The following is a 6,334-nucleotide window of genomic DNA, read 5'->3' as shown; positions in this document are numbered from 1 at the left end:
ACGCCCCTCCAACAAGACCACACCTCCTGCAACAATAAGGCCACACCTTCTCCAGCAAGGTCACACCTCCTCCAGCAAAGCCACATTTTTTTTTTTTTTTTTTTGGTTTTTCGAGACAGGGTTTCTCTGTGTAGTCCTGGCTGTCCTGGAACTCACTCTGTAGACCAGGCTGGCCTCAAACTCAGAAATCCGCCTGCCTCTGCCTCCCAAGTGCTGGGATTAAAGGCGTGCGCCACCATTCCCCAGCAAAGGCACATTTCTCAATCCTTTCACAGTCTACCAACTGGAAGCCAAACATTCAAGTATATGAGCCTAGGGGACCATTCTCATCTAAACCCTCATACTCGTTTCTGTTCTCCAGTACAACAGAGGTGGCTTAAGCACGTGTCTTTATTCTCTTTTAGCTCTTTCTTGGTGGGCAACCGTTCAGTGTTTTTTGACCATTAGCATAAGGTTAGCGGACTGACTACCACAGATCACCTTGTCAGGCTGATACGTTTTTCCTCTATTCCTAGCTCATGAGAACACATCGGTCATGGTATTCAGTCCTTTATATATGTTGTTGGATGAACTTTTGTATTATTTTATATTCTAAAAGGGAGAAATATTTTAATTGTTTCAAAACATGGGCAGCATGTGCTTGAAATGTACATTTCATAAACAGTTTCTTATAAATATTTTCATTATTATCTTTATGTAGGTCCCATTCTTTTAAAAACGTACTGCTCAAGGTCAGTAAAGCAGCTTTATTATCAAATGTATATATATATATATATATATATATATATATAATATCCGAGATTTAAAAACAACACTAAGGAACCTCCCTCAGCGTTATACAGTACACAGTATATAAAGCCATTATCCTTTTTGGGATCTAGAGTCAATCGCGACCACAAGCCCAGCTCCATCTCTGGAAAGCTGACTGGACTCAGGACTCAGTAGCTGCTGTGTAGATTACTCGCTTGACTGCAGTAAAGCCATGCGATAATTAATTTATCCGATGACAACACTAGTCAAACCCACGGAAACACAAATACTCAAAATGATGTGTTTTGCATGTGCAAATCTCTACACTCTATCTTCGGGAGGATTTAAGAGTCCAACATGCGAAAACTGCGCTCTTGGAAGAGGCTGGGAGTCTCTGTGAAGCTAATTATATATATAGCTTCTGAACAGTTTGGGGAAGAACCCCCACACCCCCACCCCAGATCCACTGCTCCTCCATTTCCCTTTCAGAAAAGAGCAGGCCTCTCAGGGACGTCAACTTAACACAGCTTAACACAGAGTAGGGAGATGCAGTAAGACTAGGCACAAACCTTCATATCAAGTCGGACAAGGAAGCCCAGTAGGAGGAAAAGGGTTCTGAGAGCAGGCAAAAAAAAAAAAAAAAAAGAAAGAAAGAAAAGAAAAGAAAAAAAGTTATGCATATTCTCAGCTATTGAACATAGGAGTCCCGCAAAAGCCCCAAGCTGAACAACCACACCATCCATGCAGATGACCTAGTGCAGATACACACAGGCTCTGTGGCTGCCGCTCCGTCTCTGTGAGCCCCTAGGAGCTCTGTGAGCCATGTTTGCCAGGTGTCCTTGACTCCTCCGGCTCTTAAAAAACAGACAGACAGACAGACAGACAGACAGACAGACAGACAGACAGACAAGCACCTTGCTCTTTTGTTCTTTATTTGACCCTTTCTTTCTCTTGTTTGAAAGAGTCATCTTCAGTGCAACCAGGACAAGACTTTTCCTCTTTTCTTTCCTTCAATTTAATTTTCTGTGTGCCCCACCCTCTTCTTCTCTCCACTTATTCTTTTCTCCTGCAAAGCCTGCGGCTGGTTCAGTTCTTCACCCTCGCTTCCCTTGCGACCTGTGCCACTGATACCCAATATAACGTCACCTTTGGGTCTTGTCAGAGAAAATCGTGGCACTCGAAAGTCAGATGCCCTGGGCAGCCACATGTTTTGCAGTGGGCTCCGAGGTCCGTGTGGCAATCTGACACTGCCATGATTCAGGTCCTCGGGGGTCACACATGATGTGAAAGAAGAAAGGAGAACTATTTCGGGGAAGGACAGGGACCAAGAAGTGGGGAGATCAGAAACAGGGAGGACAGTAGTGGGTGGGGCAAATAAGAACATAGTATATTGAAGTTTAAATGTGGAAATGGCATAATGAAGCCTATTACTTCTGTATGAAAGTTTTAAAAATAAAATCAAAGTATCAGTCTGTGTTTACATGCATATTATATATGTATATCAGCAAAAGTCACAACAGTAATTGTCATGCATATACATATATATTACATAAGTATACATATCAATACATAGATCTGATCATTTTTTAATTTTTAAAATGTTTATTTTTTTTAGGATTTCCTACATGAATACTGCATTTACATTATTTCCATCCCTTCCTTTCCCTCTTCCAAATCTTCCTTTGTCTCTCCACTCCCTCTCAAATCAGGACTTCTTCAGTTCTCTGTCTCTGTCTCTCTCACACACACATGCACACGTGCACACACATGTATGCACATATGCACATGTGCACGCACATGCGCACACGTGACCTCTTGAGTCCATTTAGTTGCTCATAGCATGTGTATTTGTTTAGGGCTGACCACTTGAGACTGACTAACCTGTCAGTCAGGAGGCGTGTCCCTGGAGATGATGGATTCCCCCTCTCTGAGCAGCCAGTAGTTTTCTGTATCTCCCCATCTGGGGGCGGGCCTTGTGAGATTTCCTTCACCCACGTTAGCACATCGTTTAGTGTTGTCACTATTCAGGTCTTGTCTAGGCAAGCCATGTGTTTGAGATTTCATGGGTGTAGCTTCTGTTTCATTCAGAGAAGCCACGATGTTGAATGAGGTCCTGGTCCTCTGGCTCTTACAGGCTTTCCACCTCATCTTCTGAGATGTCCCCTGAGCCCTAGGTATGGGGTGTTGCATCACAGATGTATCAATTGGGATTGGGCTTGTCATGGTCAGCTCTTCTCTCCATTTGACGAGCTGTGGATTTCTGTGACGGTCTCTATCTGCTGCAGATGGAGCTTCTCCAATGAGGGGTGAGAATGTAGGGGTATAGCGATACATCCTTGGAATACGGGTAGAAATTATACTGCTTTAGGAAATGGCTGTAGCAGGTTCTCCAAAGTAGAGCTAGCATTCGCTACTTTGTGGGTTCTTCTTTCTCCCATCCTTCTCCACCCCTTTCTGACCCCATCAACCCCGTAACACTTGACAGGAGAGAATGAAGGGTAGAAAGGAAAAGGGGAGACGTGTTATCATTAGACTATTTCCCGCTGATTAGGGGTGTCAAGTTTCTTGGGGCAAGTTTGATCTTTGCCATCAGGATATCTAATTCCTTCTTGTTGTTTCTTCTTCTTTGAACATAACTACTTAGCAACGCGACCAACAGCAACCAAGCATCAAGCAACACCCCCTGCCCCTGCCTCTCAGGTCCTAGCATTGATATACCCTCTGAAGAGTCCCCAGAATTCCAATCACAGAACCTATCTGCAGCTGGAAACATCACAGCCCCATTAGAGCAAGAGACCAATCATCGTCAGCTGCTGCAGACAATCCGAAGAAGCCCCATATCCCACACCTGGGATTAAAGCAGAAAATATGGTCTTGTAATATTTCTGTGGTTTTCCAAAGTTATCACTACAGTCTAAGGGCCTTTCTCTTTTTCTCATGTTTATGTCTTTCTTCCAATGTCTAAACGTGGTCACATCGATTTCTTTACTTGTCTGTTTTCTCTGCAACCTGTTCATTTCTGCATCAGTTCCTATTAACTGGTTTTGGTTGTTTGTTTTTTTTTATTTTGACTATAGCTTACATTTTTCTCAGCATGACATATCTCTACTTGGGTGCTGGACAGTATAAACATTGCACCATTGAGATTCCTGTGGGTTGTTAATTGTTTTAAGTTGGGTCTGAGGTAGCTGAGGTTGACCTTGAACTCCTGGTCTTTCTGCCTCCAAGTCTTTTTGTTGTTGTTGTTGTTGTTGTTGTTTTGTTTTGTTTTTTCGAGACAGAGTTTCTCTGTATAGCTCTGGAACTCACTTTGTAGACCAGGCTGGCCTCGAACTCAGAAATCCGCCTGCCTCTGCCTCCCAAGTGCTGGGATTAAAGGCGTGCGTCACCACGCCCAGCACTGCCTCCAAGTCTTGAGTGCTAGGAGTGCAGTGATTGAAGCCAGGTTCAGCTAAAGGTCTTCATTTTGTTATTTTTGTGCTTTTTAAAAATTGGATATTTTATTCGTTTATATTTCAAATGTTATCCCCTTGTTTTCCCTCTGCAACCCCCTATCCCATCCCCCCCTTACCCTGCTTCTATGAGGGTGCTCACCCATCCACCCACCCACTCCTGCCTCACCACCCTAGCATTCCTCTACACTGGGGCATCAAGCCTTCACAGGACCAAGGGCCTCTGCTCCTATTGATGCCTGATAAGGCCCTTTCAGCTCCTTCAATCCTTCCCCTAACTCTTCCATTGGGGTTCCTGTTCTCAGTCTGATGGTTGGCTTCAAGCATCTGAATCCATATTGGTCAGGCTCTGGCAGAGCCTCTCAGGAGACAGCTGTAGCAGGCTCCTGTCAGCAAGCACTTCCTGGCATCAGCAATAGTGTCTGGGTTTGGTGTAGGCATGTGGTTCTTTGTGCTTTTTTAAAAAGAAACTGTGTTTAAATTTCTTTCACATGCATTAACATAAATATCAAAATATTTCCTTCCACTAGATTAGAAAATTTTCTGAAAGAAAAAATATTCCAAATTATTATTCTATTTATGAATATTATTCAGTCTATACAGATTTTTCTGTTCTTATAATACAGTGTATTTTAGTTCACTTACTGGAACACCCTTTGCTGTACATTCATAGACAGGCAAGTCATGTACATATCTTTTTGATACAGTTATCAGGAGGCATGCTTATAATAAGAGAAAAACAGCTCTTTAGGTTTAAAGTAGAAATAACTAGGTTATAGAACACAGAGTGGTGGTTGTAAATGCTAACCTGGTGAGCCATAAGACCCAAGTTTGCATCCTGGCTGTCATCCTAACCTGTCTGTATCCATGTTTGGTTTCTCGGTGTCACTAAGTATTCCTATCCACAGGTAGGATCAACTAACTGACAATAGACTGAGGCTTCTAAAATCTCAAAGCCAGACCAAGAGACGCCTCCCAAGAGGCTCGGCTATACCTCCTAATCATTCCCAAACAGTTCTACCAACTGGGGACCAAGTATTGAAACATGTGAGTCTCTGGGGCTATCCCCACATATATGTATATATGGGGATATATGCATATATATGTATGGGGATTATATATATATAATACATATGTGTGTATGTATATATGCATGTGTGTGTGTATGTGTGTGTGTACATTTAAAAACCCAAGTCATTGTCAGTCTCCCATTCACTGGGAAAGAATGACAGTTGGTTTATTATTCTCCTGCCAGGTCTGCTGCACATATGGACTTGAAATCATGCATCAGATCTGCTGCACATATGAATTGGAGATCTGTACTGGCTGGTTCTGTGTGTCAACTTGACACAAGCTGAAGTTATCACAGAAAGGAGCCTCCCTTGAGGAAATGCCTCCATGAGAGATCCAGCTGTAAGGTTTTTTCTCAATTAGTGATCAAGGGTGGGAGGGCCCATTGTGAGTGGTGCCATCCCTGGGCTGGTAGTCTTGAGTTCTATAAGAAGGAAAGCTGAGCAAGCCAGGGGAAGCAAGCCAGTAAATAACATCCTTCCATGGCCTCTGCATCAGCTGCTGCTTCCTGACCTGCTTGAGTTCCAGTCCTGACTTCCTTTGGTGATGAACAGCAATGTGAGAAGTGTAAGCTGAATAAACCCTTTCCTCCACAACTTGCTTCTTGGTCATGTTGTTTGTGCAGAAATACAAACCCTGACTAAGATAAGACCATACAAATTCTAAACAGTTCAATCCTTTCATTTCATTGATAGGAAAACTGACATTCAGGAAGACTTTGAAACTTCATCACAGACAGTATGGGCCAGAGCTCTTATTACATCAAACACTCACAACATGTGTGTTGACGTTTAACACCTTGCACATGAGTACTAACACCAGATACCTGCCTCAGACTCACCTCAGTTCAGGTAGAGACGCCTTATCCCCACAACCTTGTCACACAGTGACACTTGGACTGTGGAGGGGACATCTCCTCCTGCTTTTTTTGCCAGGGGGAGGAGAGTCTTTAAAAATATATTTGATTTTCAACAAATGGTGCTGGCACAACTGGCGGCTATCATGTAGAAGAATGAGAATAGATCCATTCTTATCTCCTTGTACAAAGCTCAAGTCTAAGT

This window comes from Mus pahari, chromosome 5 (genome assembly GCF_900095145.1).
Source record: "Mus pahari chromosome 5, PAHARI_EIJ_v1.1, whole genome shotgun sequence".
In the NCBI taxonomy this organism is placed as follows: domain Eukaryota; kingdom Metazoa; phylum Chordata; class Mammalia; order Rodentia; family Muridae; genus Mus; species Mus pahari.
Note: the sequence above shows the minus strand (reverse complement) of the source record.